The sequence below is a fragment of the Equus przewalskii genome, chromosome 1 (genome assembly GCF_037783145.1).
Source record: "Equus przewalskii isolate Varuska chromosome 1, EquPr2, whole genome shotgun sequence".
Classification (NCBI taxonomy): domain Eukaryota; kingdom Metazoa; phylum Chordata; class Mammalia; order Perissodactyla; family Equidae; genus Equus; species Equus przewalskii.
The window spans coordinates 11,713,043-11,730,405 of record NC_091831.1 but is presented as its reverse complement, the minus strand read 5'-3'; the positions used below and the strand labels follow the sequence as shown (position 1 = coordinate 11,730,405).

At 44.3% G+C, this 17,363-nt stretch overlaps 2 long non-coding RNA genes across 2 annotated transcripts in view; one reads left to right on the top strand and one right to left on the bottom strand.

Annotated features, from left to right (window-relative positions):
• Window positions 1-17,363, bottom strand: part of LOC139077335 (uncharacterized) — a 180,267-nt gene that overhangs the window by 10,775 nt on the left and 152,129 nt on the right. The gene's annotated exons all lie outside the window — the stretch shown is intronic.
• LOC139076963 (uncharacterized) lies at window positions 4,355-15,434 on the top strand. Its single transcript, XR_011529059.1, has 3 exons — window positions 4,355-4,536; window positions 10,473-10,727; window positions 15,188-15,434. It is a non-coding gene; the product is annotated as an uncharacterized lncRNA (long non-coding RNA).

The window sequence follows — 17,363 nt, the reverse complement described above, 5'->3', positions numbered from 1 at the left end:
ATGCAGCCAATACTGGCCCCCTCCAGGGAAACACAAGACTGCTAATGGCCTGGCCTTGCAGAGCCTGCAGCTCCATCAGGCCCCTGTGCAGCCTGGCTGGAGCCCCCTCTCCCTCCAGGTCTGCCATCCGGCTGTCTGCTCACAGAACAACAGTTTACAGTTTGGCTGGCTACAGCCTGCCTCCACATGGGGAATAAAGCCGAGCATTGTGCTGGGCTTGCAACATCTTTCCCTTCCCAGAGTTCCTGATGTGTTTGTTACCCTGGATCCGCACTGAATGTTCTCTTTGTCGCGGGCCTTTGCGTGCTGAGGTGGGTTTGCCTTCTCTGTGGCAGTCCTGGGTTAAATAAATACATTAAGGCAACATACACGGCTTGACACTGGAGCCAGCCCCAATAACTCAAATAACTCATGTGGCAAAAGACGGGGCTGCTGCGGTTTTGAATTCATTTAAAGATGGATTTCTTTGTTCAGTTCCTTTGCGGGAGGACGACATAAACCGGGCAGGGGCAGCCACGCTCCGATTCAGCTGGCCATTTTTCTCCAGCAAGACTGTTTGAGAGTTTCTAAATCCTGTGCAGATGAACACAGAACATGACCTTCAGCCAGTTGCAGGATACCGTGCTGACATCACCACATAAATATACACTCCAAAGAAAGCCGTGATTAAGCTCAGGGCTGATTTTTGTCACTTTTCCAGTGCACAGGCAGACTGCTTGTTCGTCATGCACCTTCACAAAACTCATAATATTTAGAAATGTGCTGTGTTAGCCCCAGAGGCTTAAATAAACTAAAGCCTGTGAATGTTTTAATGTAACGAATTACCTTCACATGTGAAATTATGACTCTATATGATACTCAATACTGCCAACATTGTCTACACTCTGCTCTTCTGGGGCCATACGTACATTTCTCCTTCTGAAATATCTGTTTCAGACAGTCTTTTAAGAGGAAAACAAAAGGTTTCTATTTCAATACCACTGCATATGTCCAAGACACTAAAGAATGAATGAAATTGTACATTTTTTAAAAACTCCAGAGTCTCTACTCGAGGAGTTTGTGCTTGAAGGCCAATGGAAGGATGAGTGGGAGGGCGCAGCCATTGTAATCCGTAAAATCAGTAAATTTCATTTTCTTTTAAAAGCAGAGACAAAAGATTTGTTTTCTAAGTGTATAAGAGATTCTCAACCAGAGGCAATTTTGCTCCCTCCAGGGACACTTAGCAATGTCAGAGATACTTTTGGTTGTCACAACTGCGGGGGGGAGGGTGTGCAGAGTGCTACTGGCATCTAGTGGGTAGAAATCACGATGCTGCTGAGCATCCTGCCATGCACAGGACAGCCCCCTCGACGAAGAAGCGTCTATTCCAAAACACCAGCAGTGCCACAGCTGAGAGCCCTTGAAGTATAGAACATCTGAGAGTTGGACCGCGTCACTAGTGTGTTCCAATAGGTTGGGTGATCACAAACTTAAGACGCTTTCGTAAGTACTAATCTTACCTTCCAGCAAGTTCACTGGGTGCTACATATTGTTTCAAAATTCCCATTCCCCACTTTTCTCAAGCACAATGCCATAAAATGCCCTTTGGTAGACTTGCCTGGCTCAAAATTCAAGGAGCAAAAGGAGCTCCTCAAATCTTTTTTTAACTTTTTATTTTGAAAATTTTAAAGTCACATAGATGTTTCTAAAACAGTAGAGTGTGCCCATCACCCAGCTTCCCCCGATGACATCTTGCATAGCTATAGTACAATATCAAACCAGGAAACTGACTTTGGTACAATATTGTTAAATGACAGTCTTATTTGGATTTTACTGGTTTGCTCAAGTTTTAAATAATAAAACACTTAAAAATGTATTCCCCTCAAATAATCAACTTCATTCCTCTAGAAGTACTTTCTATGGGAAGCAAAACAATAATGTTTCTGCTTCTAAGTGATCCTCATTGCCAAGGATGCCAGGAAAGGAAGTTACAGGTAGAAATAATCAGCTTCTAATGTTATTAACCAACCTCCACCCTTTTCAAAGCTAAGACTCAAATGATACTTCCTTGCTTTTAGTGCCTTCTACTGTTGTTGAATTTGTCAGTTTACAAATTCCCCCAAATTTAAGTATTAAACCTTATGACAAAATAGAACTACTTTCTCAACCTTCATGCCCCTGGCGAGGTGTGAACACTGCAGCCACCGGGAAGCATTCTCCAGGGCTTCCTGCAAGACACACACACACCCACACACATTTTTAAGAGTCTTTTACAAATAAAAATAAAAGGAGAACACGTGTCCCAGCCCTACTGGAGGGAAGGCACTGTCTTTATCCCTATTGTTCCACAGCTGCCGTGACCTTCAGACGTCGTAAGCGATGGGCATAAGATACTGAATGCTGCCTTCAGCCTCAGCTTCCTTCAAGAGCTTCAGAGAAGAGGCTGGATGGGGGGCCAGGCCCCAGGTGAAGTTCGTTAAGTTATTCTAGCCACAAAATAAAAAAAATAGAAGATGAAAAGATGGCCAAAAAAGGTCCTGGCAGATGGGGCTTCTGCACAGACTTTTAGACCGCCGAGAAGACCAATGTCCAGTGGGAGAGAAAGCTCCAGACAATGAGTCAGAACTGAGTTTAAATGTTGGCTCTGCCACTTTCTGGCTGTGCAGCTGCAATGAACGAAATGTTTGTGCCCCAGCCTGGCAAGTTCATGTGTTGAAATCCTAACCCCTCAATGTGATGGCATTAGGAGGTGGGGCCTTAGGGAGGTGATTAGGTCATGAGGGTAAAGCCCTCATGAGTGGGATTAGTGCTCCTATAAAAGAGATCCCAGACAGCTCTCTTGCTCTCTCTGCCGTGTGAGGACACAAAAAGTCAGCTGTCTGCAACCCGGAAGAGCGCTCTCACCAGAACCTGACCATGCTGGCACCCAGATCTCAGACCTCCAGCCTCCAGAACTGAGAGAAATAAATGTCTGTTGTTTCTTAGCCACCCAGTTTTAGGAGTGCGAACTAAGACAGAGGTCCTGAGCTTCAGTTTCCTTATCAGTAAAATGATGATATCACTACCAATCCTGCTAGACACAGAAGGTGGCTGAGGAGGTCACTGACATGCTTGATGCGAAGATACCCTTTATAGGAAGAGAAATAAACACAGAGTGTATGCTCACACAGCGAAAGTGAACAGGGCTACAGCACACACATCGACATGGACGAATCCCACAAATGTAATACTGAGTGAAAAGAGTTACAAAAGAATACATGAAGCGTGATATACCATTCATGCAAACCTGCCAAACTATCCTATATACCTAGCTTAAGACCACACGCTGCCGCAGTGGAAGTATGATGCAAATGCATGGGAATTAGAAGCGTCCAGTTTAGGGGAGGAGTTACCCCTGGGGGTAAGGGAGGGCGGGGAGGCCCCTGAGTCTAACTGTGCTGACAATAGTTATTTCTTAAGCTTGGCGGGAAGCTGAGTGACTATTCCTTCCATTATTCTGGATACATTTTTCTACGTCTTTAATATTTAAAACTGCTCAAGATTTAAAAAAAGCTTTCTATCATTGTCAAAAGAGGCCTTAAGTGTGGAGTACCCTGGGGCTGGTCTGAATGGGGCTCCATCATTTGTGACCTTGGGCAATTCGCTTAACAGCTCCAGACTTCAGGTTCCCATCTGTCAAAAGCACCTCCTTCACAACACCTGGCAGGCTTAAACAAGATAATGTTTGAAGCCCACTTACCAGCGTACTTGACACATAATCACCTCTCAATAAATGTTAGATTTTAGCTACTGCACAAAATGCATGGGATTGTATGATCATCATGATGACTCATCGATTGACGATGGAGCAGCCCTGTGCATAAATAATATACATGCTTCCATCTTCCGGCCACTGTAATGTAATACTTAGGACACAGAATAACGTTATTATTCCAACCCCAGATTTATGAGCCAGCATCTTACTTGGATAACTTGGGTCACTCCACTGAAATATCTTGTGGAGAGACAGTTGATTCCCTGTTTGGATTCTTGCCAGTAGCCATAAAAATTCTTTACCACTCAGTAAGGTTATGCATTATAGCCATGTAGGCATTCTGGCTATCAGAGCTTTCACTTTTTGGGCTGTGCCAGATAAACTTGAACATAAGACACCTCCAACAGTTTCAAGATTTATGGCAACGAATTCCAACCTCCTGGCCCCAGGCCCATGCAAGTCATGTTTCTTACCACCGTATAATGTTACCCTGTGTAGCCAACTCACAAAGCAAGGTGCCCAGAACAATGTTAGGTTTCATTGCCAAAATACCAGTGAGATGGAGTAGACTAATAACCGTAAGCCACATTTATGTCTCTATGATCTTCCAGCATTTGAGTCAATGAGGAGAAGTTTGTCTTTGCCATGTTGCTCTCAGGTTATTCTGTTAAAATTTGACAGCCTTGCTATCTTAAAACAGTCTAGTCCTCTGGAGTGGGCCAGCCCATCTCTGGGATTTCTACTTTACAAACAGAGCAGAGGAGAGTGGATTACAACCTGAAGCCTCACGTGGCCTAATAAAGGTAAGAGTCCCCTAGACCTGCCATCTGCAGGGGGGCACGTCCTGTGTTTAACCTGTTTTAAGAATGAAAGCATCTTTCTATCCTGAAATGGCACAATCTTGCCGGTCTTTTCTTAGGCCTGTAAAGTTACTTTTTACATGTAGGTCTGTGAAGTACGGCCTTGTTGATTCAACATCTGGAACTACTCAGGTGGTTTGTCTCTGCCGACTTTATGAACAATAAAAGCAAACCACTGGATGATTCCTGGATATTTAAACTTGGGGCACATGCATCTTGGCCTCACCGCTGACAAACACAAGATTTTAATTTTCCCTGCTGGATCCAAATGCAACAAATGTGGTTGTGAATAGAAGGCTAAGTGTTCTCCTCAAAAATGGGCTACTTGTCTAAGATATAATTTTATAACTGTGGGGCACATAGCTCAGAATTTCCAAAGTCCTTGCAAATCTCAGGTCTGTCCCCAAGCCCAAGCACAGTCTCCCTTTAAAGAAACAGACTAAAGTTGATGACTTCCTTACTACAGTTTCTGCCCAAACTGGGAAGAAACCTATCAGACTCCCGTGGAGACTCCAGAGTCCACCGCACTCCCGGAACTGTTCCATCAGAACCATTTTTTATGACCTGGGGACAGAGTTCTCGGAAGTGATTTTTGAGCTGTTTGCAGCCAATATGCAAATTTATAACTATCCTTAGAAATGTCACCAGAATCAAAGAGAATGAGTCCTTGAGGCCAGGTTTGAGAAAGAAGAAACCAACTACACAGATTAAATAGGAAAATGTAGAAAAATACGTGATTTTGCTGTGAAAATATCACCTGATTATAATCACAATGGATTATAAGCTGATATAAAGAATACAATGTCATAATATTATCAAGTGTTAAAACACACGGTTGGTTAAAAATCTCAAAACAGAACTTTAAACAGGGGTCACCAGGAACAAGGCTAGCCCACTGCGCTCTGAGGAATCACCTTCATTTATCTCTGTATCCTCAGTGCCAAGTACCACGCCTGGTACACAGTAGGTACTACCGTGTGTTAAAATTATTTTTTATATAATTAAATTTAATCATAATAATTAAAATTAAACTACCAGTTTAATTTTAGAATACCAGTGTAAGTAATAGAGTTGTGACTTTATTGAGCAGAACATTTACCAAAACCCTTGCCTACTCAATTGAAACTTCAAAATGCAAACCCAAAGAAAGATCTTGTGGCCCTTCTTTCAACTGATTGGGACATAAACAATCCCTCACCTGTACACAGATTGTGTTCAGAGAGAAGCGACTTTGGAAAACAGTCTGGAACAGTCTGGAACTGGAGCCCCCTTGATTTCGCTCTACCCCACAGCCAGGGGATCTGTTCGGAATGTAGATGGTGCAGACGCTTTCAGCCTGACTACTGCCCTTTCTCCAAGGTGGAAAAGCTCCTGCGGGACCTGCCTCCCACCTAATCTGCAGCTCCGTTCCTGCATCTCCTCCACCCTCACCGTGCTCCCGGCACACTGGTCTCCACGATGTCCTTTCAAAGGTCAGCTCTGTTTTCCTCCATGGCCTTTGTGTTGGAGCCTTGGTATGCCAGTTTGTGTTCTTTCCCACCTCTCCATATGGTCAACCCCAAAGGGTCCCAACACAAATGTCACCTCCTTAAAGAAACCTTCTCTGACCACTCAGTCTAAAGAAGGCCCGGCCACCCTACCACATCGTCCTCACTATCTCATCATCCCGCTTATTTTCTTCACAAAGTTGCAGGGAATGGGCTCCGAGAAAGAGCAGAGATGGTGGGAAACAGGGCTGACAATATTTGGTTTGGGCCAAGTTTTACGAGGCCTCTGGAGTCAGCAATGAAGTTCAGAGGGTATCTGGAGAGCAATCTGGCATCAGATGGGGAGTTACTGGACCGCATCATGTTGCGTTGTGGACAGGAGGTGACACTGAGAAGACCAGAGGCAGGGAGCTCTTCTAGAAGCCACTGTAATAGTCCAGTTAGAGAAGGTGATGGGTCCACGAGGCAGTTGAAACACGATGAAGAATAGGAGATAAAGATGAGTGAAACAATTCCTGATCTCAAGGAACTTATCCAGCAAGGAGTGAAATACTGAAATAACTGCGCTGCAAAGCTCTGGAAGGGAAGAACTCCAAGAGGGACACCTCAAAGGAGGTGGGTCCTCACGAATGGTCCTACTTAATTGATGTCATTTCCTCCCTCCCGCTATTAGAGCCACGGTCTCATTCATTCCTCCTTTGAGCCTCATGACTTGTCTTCTCAATTTCAGTAAAGTTTGATTTGATTCTATTTTCTGTTTTTCTTTTGAAATGAGATCAGCTTCGAGATTGTTCCAACAAGATTTCAAAGTGAAACTTATGGAGGGGTAAGCTCCAAGCCTCTTAAAGATCTAGCGCAAAGTAGAAAGACTCTAAATTAAAAAAAAAAAAAGTATATTTCTCAGCTGCTGACTCTGATATAGAAATTTAAAAGGAAGACAAATAGTTATCATCAGCGCACTTTCTTTTACTAGATAAATATATGAACATAACTTGCTCTAGAGATTAAGTCAACGCATACACAGATGGCAGAGGGAAAACTGAAAGGCAACAGAATAAATATGGTTGGAGATAGTGATTCTATATGCACAAGGGGCACATGGCCAATTGGTGCTATTGTAGCACATGGTTGAATATTTGCCAAAAACATTTTTTTTTTTGGATCCAGCACTTAACTCTTATTATCTGTGATGTAGCTTGAAAACTAAGTAACTAATCACTAGAGAATTTTATCAGTTGAAGCTCTGTTAGATTCAACTGCTAATTGCTTTCCATTCTATGACAATTATATTGCTAACAGCACTTTTAAATTGAAGCCATTGTGAATAAGCTTTGGCCAACAGTGGAGGTGGGAAGACACACAGCGGCAGAGTCAGGCAGGTCTGAGTTCTGATCTCTGATCCACTATTTATTAGCCACGTGACTCTGGACAATTTATTTACCCTCTTTGAGCCTCAGTTTCCTTCTCTGTAAGATGGAATTAATAATAACATTTATTATCACTAAGCAATAATATTTGTTATTATTATTAACATACCTTCTAGGGATGGTGTGAGGATTAAGTGAAATTTGTGCGATGTGCCTTGTACATAAAGCTCCTCCATAAATGACAGTTTCCTTTCCCTTCAGCACCTGAACACGATGATGATGCCCAGTGCCTCAGTTTCCCACTATGCGAGATGACTGCAGGCAGTGCGTTACTGTGGTATGGGGAGAAAGGCTGTGATATTGGGTAAAATGAGAACCAGGTTATAGCTTCTTTCCTATCCCTCTATTAGTGAATATTGCAATTGCCAAAAAATGTGCTGGCTGCCACTCTGAAGGCCATGTAATTTCTATCTTTTCCAAAAGTAGGAGTAAGTCAAATAATTTCATGAGACTTTAATGATGTTGCTTATTACTTCTGCAGAGAATGAGAAAACAAAAGAGACAACATAATAATTAATTCAAAGTTTTGTTTTAATTAAGGTTCCTGGCACATGCAGCGACAGTTGTGGGGCTAGAGAACTTTTTCATGTCTAACAAGCCAAAGAGACTTTTTGGCTACACAAACCATTTATACTTAACACCGGTTTAATAGGTTGGCAACTGCCTTTTAATAAGTAGAAAGTATGAAATGTCATGGGAGAGTCTTTAAAAACGTGTGAGTCCATATACCTACCAAGGAATACCTCACTTTCTGTAAAGTCTTTTGTAGACTCTAAAGCACTTTTATTTGCATGATCTCATTGAATCTGCTTTATGCCCCTTTAAGCCCATTTAACTGACAAGAAAACCGAGATTCAAGAGGTTCAACAATTTTCCCAACTGATAAGTAGCAGAACCCGGGCTCCAAATCTGGTCTTCCAAAGCCCAGTCTGATGCTCTCACCACACAGAGGTACTTCTACGTGATCGCTAAGGTCACCGTTAGAAAATCAAAACTAGCACATATTGATTGACTGCGCTGTGCCCCCTCAAAATTCCTCTGTTGCAGCCCCGATGCCCGGTCCCTCAGGACGCAACTGTACATGGAGATGGGTCCCTAAAGAGGCGATCAAGTTAAAGCCAGGCTGTGAAGCTTTGCCCTAATCCACTCTGACAGATGTTCTTATATAAAGAGGAAATTCGAACACAGGGAGACGCTGGGGATGTGCTCGCACAGAGGAAAGGCCACGTGAGGACATGGTGAGAATGTGCCATCTGCAAGCTGAGGAGGAGGCCTCACGAGAAACTGGATCTGCCAACACCTTGATCTTAAACTTCTGGCCTCCAGAACTGTGAAAAAATTAATTTCTGTTATTTGAACCCCCAGTCTGTGGTATTCTGCTATGGCAGCCTTAGCAGACTAACACACAGTGGTACCAGACCGAAAGAGAGCTTACAGCAGACTATCCACCCAACACTGATAAATGAACAACGAATTTAACCATAGTCTTCCAGGTAATTATATGCAAATAATAATTATATGCAAATTTTCACCTTGGGATATGAATCACTCAGGATCCAATCAGGAGTAATTTATACAAACAAAGTTTAATATAAAGAGTTATTAACTACAAGAGAGAATTGGAATAATGGGGGATTGGTTGCTAACGAATAAACGAAACTCTAAGGAATATAAGACTAGCAGGTACAGGGAGCCATCACTGCGCCTGGGGCCGGCGTCAGAGCCTAAGGAAGAGCCCCCACCCACAGCCCACCCTCAGGGCTGGGATGCATTTTCCTGGAGAGGGCACCGTCATGGCTCACTGGACAGCAGGGAGGTGGCTGTGGTGCTCCACCAGAGGAACATGCCAGAAATCTGCCTTTCAGGGTGCCAGGGAAAATACTTCCCAGGGTAATGTCACCAGAGGTGCTCCGTTACAAAATTGCTCCAGGGGACACAGAGGAAGCTGCTGGCTACTCAGTGCTGCTGTAGGAGCTGGGGACAGGGGAAGCCCCAGGCACCACGGAAACCTGGTGCTGGAGAAGTCATGTGAGGTGCCAGAGGTGGAATCGGAAGGGAGAGCTCCTTGCCCCTGCTGTGTCTCTCTAGCACCCTCTACTCACAAAGCGTGGTATCATGCCAGCTGGCCAAGGAAACATTGTTAAAGGATTCTACAATTTCCCAGAACAGGCAATTAAGGGTGAATTTGGAGCTGAGAAGCAAGAGATTGATCACGGGCACAGCAGGACTCAGGGCTGCACTGAATCTGAGATCTTCGTCACGCTCGGGTAACTGGAGTGCCCATAACCCACGCCCTAGACCAGCTTGAAAGCAGAACCAAAGAACTGGTTGGGGGTTGGTAGTTGGAGTCGCCCCTGCAGAGAGACCTAGAATTTTCGAAGAGCGAAGGAAGGAAAAACTGACGGAGGGCTATCTGAGGACGCAGGTTCCCATGACTGAAAGCTCTGTAACCGTAACTGGCATCTCTTGCCCCGAACAATGAGTGTGCGCTCCCGAGGTTGCACAATCTTTAACGTGACTCAACTGCAACTCGGCGTTCCTGGATTTTAATCTCCCGAACTTCCTTGTTCCTAGAGTGATGTTTGTCTGAATCACAGGATTTACAAGTTAAATATTTAAAACCTCCATCTTCTTGGAATGAGCAAGTACTTAGTGCCAATACGTTTCTTAATTAACTCTAAACTAGTTCAAAAATTAACTCTAAATGATATTTGTCTCTAAAGATTTTTAATTATTGAGAGGAAGAGAAATACCAGACTGCTCCAAACTTATAGTTTTAGATAATATGAAATTAGTATCTCTTTTTTTTTTTAACCCTTCTAGAAGTTTCTAGTTCCGCAAACAAGCAAGATATGGCTCCAAGAAGCTTACTTAACATAGGAAGACAATGAGTCAGAGCTCTGGAATGTGAGAACTGGATGAGACCTTGGAGACCATTCAAGTAGTCCTATCTTTCCTTTCACAGATGGGGAAACTGAGTCCTGGGGATCTTTGTCCCAAATCTCACGGTTACTGAACGGCTACGTTGGAACTAGATGCAAGGTCTTGCAATTTTCTCTAAATTTTCTACATGGCCACCTCAAAAAGAAAGCATGCTGCACCTTTCATTTTCTGGTGCAAAGCAGAAGAAATGCGGAAGGAAGAGAAGGAGAAAGAATCAAGTAAGTCCTGCTCCTTACTGAAACTGCCAGGTGCCCTGCTGGAATCCTCCTTGGGAGAGGTAAGCTGGAGAGAAACCCTTTTCCCTTCTCCTTTCTCCCCTGTGGCCAGTGTCTGGAGTGATCATATGCAAAACACTTGAAAAGTCTGCCTTCTAAGAGGAAACATCTGAAGGCGTGATCTTGTCTCAGTACGATGTAAGAGGCAAGAATTTGGATCATATTTTTTCCTTGTTTTGCTTTCTTGTTGTTTGTTTCTTTTCATATTTGGTGGCTTTGTTTCATTTTGGACATTTAGAAAGTTGGGCGAAATAGCCACTCACACCTAAGCAAAGAGCATACTCATGGTGAGAATTATCAACTAGCAATAAGAACACAGTCTTCTCAACTCTCAAACTTACCCAAGAATTTGGAGATGACCAGGATGCTCATTGGCTATTCATATTTTTAAACCATTGTAAATACTTTTTTCTGGAATCATGAGTTTTGACTTAGCCCTTTAAAAAGCAATTAAGGTAGGGGCGGCCCAGTGGCGCAGGCGTTGAGTTCGTGCATTCCCCTTCGGTGGCCCAGGGTTCACCAGTTTGGATCCCGGGTGCAGATCTACACACTGCTTATCAAGCCACGCTGTGGCAGGCGTCCCACATATAAAATAGAGGAAGATGGGCACAGATGTTAGCTCAGGGCCAATCTTTTTCAGCAAAAAGAGGAGGATTGGCGGCGGATGTTAGCTCAGGGCTAATCTCCCTCCAAAAAAATATGGAATTAAGGTGTACAATTTGTAAATACAGATGTGCTAGAACATTAGAGTATCTAACAAACATTATGTTTAACCTTCTAAGAAAAAGAACTGAATTTTCCTCAACTCCTAGACTAGTAGATCTTGGGGGAGGGGAGGATGCGATTTTTGTGACTATCTGTCAAGCTCTATGCCCTCATTCACAAGGCAATTAAGACCTAGTCCCAGTCACCTGACTTTTATGCAGACATTCAGCCAGGCAGAGGAAGGACCATTATCCAAATATGTGTGTTGGTGTTGCGTGCTCTCCCGTTGCCACGTTGTCCCCATCATGGACTTCCAACTTAAGATCTGGCAGACTTGGCGACAGAAACAGAATAGTTTGTCACCATAAAGTTTGAGGACTCCATGTTCTCCCGAGAACTGCCCAGGTCTCTTTGCTTTGGTTTCTTTTAGAGAAATAAACTGTTTGGGCACAGTAATCTTACTTAAGGAAAAAAGTTATTTGGGCCATAAATGTCCTGATTATAATGTAGGGAAAAGAATCTCCCACCTTTTTCACACTTAGGATAAAGATTCACAACGGCTGGTGCTGACGGGCATCGGGGTGGGGGGGGGATGGAACTGAATTCAGATATCAAAATTGAGATATCATTTCTATGACTTCAATGACGCTCCTTACATCTGATAACTTTGTGAGAGGAATTGTAGGAGCTTAGTGGTTTTGTAAAAGTTTTAAAATCAGGTGACAGAGGGAAATCAGTGAGTTTCCCACCATCCCTCTGCCTCACATATTTAAATATTTTAGTATTTTTTTCCCAGTTTCTTAAGGTTGGGGAATCTTTCGGAGGTTGCAGTTTTACTCCTCCTTTCTCATCTCCCCATTTTGGATTTGGACAGTAGTTTAGGACCGCATCTGCAAAAAAACAACCTTTCTCCCGGTACCCGGGACATCCGAGTTGCTCGTGCAGCTCAGATAAATGCGCGTCTCATTGCATGGGGCTGTCTAAACAGGCCGGGGCGCTGACAGACTGCAGAATCTTCCCCTCTCCTCCTGGAGACCTGGGCACAGGACCCAGTGGGAAAATGGACCCGAGAACCTTGTCCATCTAGCAGCCGTGCCAGAAGCACCAACTGAATCTGAAAACCACAGATTCAATTAACTAATCCCGCTCCTAGAAGTGCCAGAAAGAAATAATCTTGTCACTCCCCCTTTGCCAGGAGTCCTCATCCAACGCTCAATATGCTTTCGATTTTCCTAGAGCCTTCAAAAAAAGACATGTTATTGCAAGGCCACTCCCTGTTTTCCACATTCTTGACAGAGGTATGTTTTTCATACTCTCCACAACACTTTACTGAGGGGACAGTATTTGTTTTCCATTTCTGTACAGTGTTTTAGTTGGTCTCATCTATGTTTTCATAATTAATTGAACCTACAGAGCCAGATTCATTCTCGAGGGCACGGTGAGTAATTATGGCCCAGGAATTTTTTTTCCTGCTGAAAATATGTAAGATTCATCTTCCCATTCTTTTCTGGTCACCTGAGGGCCTCAGCGGCAGAGATATGAAATTCCATCTTGTGAAATAACACCAAAACTATTTAGCACCATTCCCCTCCGCACAGCGCTATGAAGACTGCGCTTTGTTACAAACTCTATTCCCCAATCGTACGAGCAGGATCTCAGCTTGAGACACGTGTTCTCCAACAGATGGTTCTACAAAGTGTTTTCCTGTCTGTCATTTGCACTTTTCTCCGTTTTCTTTACACTTTCCTATCACATAAAAATTGGATCACAGGCTGACGTATCACAGGGGCAACAGGGCACAACTGTGTCACATCTAAGATGGTTTCATGTGACTTTTATCAACAACAGCCAAGGACAGAAGGACGTTTCTTGTTACAAAATTACCTTGAGAGCGACGAGGTATTTTATTGGTCAAAAAAACTTAAGTGTGAAAATTACGCCACAATGTTACTACAAGCATATAGTCTCTGTAGAAATTTCAGAGTCTTCAATGGATGTGGTGCTGACAAAACAGAATTGAAGATTTGATTCGGGCACTATTTTCCCAGCAAAAATGCTACTTATTTGGAGAGTGGTTCCGACTAACTTTGAGGTCTAATGTGAAGAGAAAGGCTGCAAAGACAGAGTGAATCAGGTCGTCTGAAGGTCGTCTGCCTGTATAATTCAGCTCAAATCAACAGCTAACCCACTGTTTTATTGACCTTTGACCTCTGGGCCGAGACTTCCAGAATGTTCCCCTGCGTAGCGGTCATGCTGGCAGCTTTTGTTTACCTTCAAGTAGGATGTTTTGAGGCCCTTTTGAGAAATAGTGCTAATTTGTATGGAAACTTTTGAGTTGAAATTGTCTGTGGGTTTTCTGTTGCTTACAGAAATCTGAGCTAAAATCGCCTCGCCCTGCCACTTGGGTTGAATAACAAAAAACGAAGCAACCATATAAACAGACCCTTTTTATCGACGATAGGCCCCAACTTTTCCCTTCTTGAAATGTGAGTCACTGGGGCCTAGAGCTTATACCATAAGCAGAAACCAGATACTCTTAGAATCAGAAGTCTCTCTAACACTAATTGGATTAAAAATCATGAAGCATACTCCCAGACTGGAGCATTCAAATCAAATTAGCCACCATCTTATTTTTTAAAAATAAAGAATTACTGCCTTGTGTGTACATTATCATCACAAGTTAACGAAGGAGGTAGCATGACCGGAGCCTCTCACGTTACCGGAACTCAGTTGCCACAAAGTGCCCTCTTGGTTTTCTTTGTGCAAAAGCTGAGTGCGAACCTTAAAGTGCTACTGCTTCATTCTCCACGGAGGCAGCGTAGCAGAAACTCCAAATGAGACTTACAAATGAGAAAGTGGAGGTCCAAAGGTGGCGACAAGCTCAGGCTCACACAGTAGTTTGGCAGCAGCACCTACAGGTGAGACCCAGGTGTCCTCACCTGCTGTGTGTGCTCTGGGTACGTTCCCAGTGTTTCCCCTTAGACGAAGGGAAATGCAGTGATCGCTCCAAGTACGAGGGAACCATTGCAAATCCCAGGCACTGGCTTGGGTAAACCAGAGCCCTATGATCATCCTGGCCCGATAACACAGTCACGTGTCACTTAACCACGGGGAGACATTCTGAGAAATGCGTGGTTAGATGATTTCATCATTGTGCAAACATCATAGAGTGTCCTTACACAGACATGGATGGTACGGCCTACTACACACCCAGGCTATATGATACTGATCCTAAGGGACCACTGTCATCTATGCAGTCCATCATTGACTGAACCATCATTATGTGGCGCATGACTATAGTATGTCCCACCTTAGCTCCCCACAACAGCCCACTGATAAAGGAGAAATGAGAACAGAAGCAAAGCAAAGCAAGCAAGCTGAGGATTTCTGCTTCCGGTTAGAATGTAGGAGAATGGGAAAGACCTTTGTTCTTGAGATAACAAGAGAAACTTGGGCAAAATAAAAAGTGTGCTTTTCTATTGGGCTACCTAAGAGCCGTGGGATGCAAGAAACCCTGGATGAACTGAATTCTAGAGAGACGCGAGCCTCTCATGGGTGAGCAGCTTCCTTCCTGGGGGAGGAGTGGATCTGGGCACGAGAACATGGAAGAGGGTTCTGCCAGAATGGGGTGGGACTTTGCAGGGATGAGGAAAACTCAGCTGAGCCTGAGAGGACCTTGTGGGCTGGCAGGATGGAAGGAATCTGGAAGGGCCCCAAACAAATCACTCAGCCAATAATTCTCCCACCTATTCTACAGCAGCCCCAAGTTCGCTGAGGAGGTGGCAGTGGAAGAGGAGCTGGAAAACAGCCTCGGGTGCTTGGGTTCCGAAGCCCAGACAGAGTCTAATCCAGAAGGAACCACTGGCCTCTGGAATCGCAACTTAACCCCTTCATAGCTTAAAGACAGACAAGATCAGAAAGGCAGGCCTCTGGAAAGAAATGAAGATCACCTGAAAGTGTAAATAAGTGAATAAACATGAAAGACAATTTTTATCAATGTTTAATTTATGTAAAAGGTGATTGAATGTTTAAAGCAAAAATAATAGCAATGTGCTTATATGTTATAAGCAAAGGGCTTATAACATATGTAGAAGTGAAATATATGACATCCTAGCACAAAAGATAGGGGTACAAGTGTGAGTCTACTGAAAACCTTGCACTTGAAGTGGTGTAAGATTAATTCAGTATGTATTACATTAAGGATGCAAATTACAGTCTCTAGTGCAATCATTTAAAAAACCCAAACAAATAGGCTATTTTTTCTCTCCTTCTTTCTGGAGAGGAAAAGTGAAGGGATGTGTTGCCCAGATGTACCTGTGGGATGGAGGCGCTCATTCCCCCAGCTCTGCAAGAGTTGGCTACTGTAGCTTCTGGCCGAATCCTTCTCCAGAATTGCCCTCAGCCTTGGAAAGCAGCTTCACCCCAGGTTCCGTCCCCTTCCTGGGGCAGCCTGCATCCTATAACGAATTGACGTAGAGGGCGCACAGGTCCAGCCCTCTTGCCTTGACGGGGAGAGTCCAGCTCCGGAGCTCCCCATGGGACTGGCCAAGGCCTTTGTTGCAGCTGGATCACAGTTTAACCTCTCCCTCCGCTCGTTCCTGCCTCCCTCCCCTGTCAAAAGCATTGGTCCTGAGACCACTCCCAGGAAAGCTCCTGCACACAGTCTGTGCTGGGGAAGCTGACCTGTGCAAGCTGGTCCCGGAAGTATGCTGGAACCAGATTATCTGCTGGCTGCTGCAATGAGGACCTCACCCCTGGTGGTGCATGCTTGCCATTGTGGGGCACTTGTTAAAATTTTCACTGGTGGTGAACTAGGACATGATCCCTGGCAGGAAAATGCTCTGATGGATTTGGGATCTCAGGCATTTAAGAGTTTTGGAGGACAGGGGGCAGGCCCAGTGGTATAGTGGTTAAGTTCGCATGCTCTGCTTTGGCAGCCCAGGGTTCACAGGTTCAGATCCCAGGTGTGGACCTACACACTGCTCATCAAGCTATGCTGTGGCTGCGTCCCACATACAAAATGGAGGAAGATTGGCACAGATGTTAGCTCAGGGCCAATCTTCCTCACAAAAGAAAAAAAAAGGTTTGGAGGAAACAATAATTATATGAATGGTGGAATCAGATGTTGTTGCTAGAAGCTATCAATTTGTTGGAGAAAGATAATGAAAGGCTAATGGTGATTAAACATCAATATAAGGCAAAATATGAAAACCAAAGGGCCTCCTTGGCAGCATATGAAGAGATCCCTGTCTTCTGCAACTGTAGGCAGAGACAGCTGGGAAGCAGGCCCTGAATTTAATTCTAAGAATAAAAGAGCTCAAAGAGCAATGGTCTCAACCCTGGAGGTCTGCTGTGCCAAGCTCAGGGCCCTGGTTGGAAAGCAGTAGTGGCAAGGGGACAACTGAGCTGAAATATGAAAACATCTCAAATCCCAGATCTCCCGGAGTTCTACAGACCTGAAAAAGGACCCCATTCTCTCCTTACAGGCTAGTGTCTGCCTTCACATGAAGACGATGATGAGATCTGCTTTGCACAACAATACCTCACCACTCTCTTCCATATCCCCCCCTTTCCCCCAGCAAATCCACTCCCAGCTCCCCTCCTGCCACCAGACTAATAACTAGGGTCCAGTCACAACATCTGGCCAGAGGAGTGCAGTCCTGCTAAAAGAGGAAAGGGACTATAGCCCAAAGGTGCTGTGGGACCCACCCAACACGTTCCCGCAGGAGCCAGGAGGGTACGTGTGGAGTGAAGGGTGAGGGTGCCGGACAGAGTGAGATGCAATGCAAAGTTGGATGGGGAGTCACACTGAGATGGAAACACTCTCCTTTGATACAGCATTTAACATCCTGGCAAGGGCCCCAGGAGGTGGAGCTAGAACCCTGCTAGGCTGGTTCCTGGTAGCTTAGAAAATGTGATGGTAAGTGAAGTAG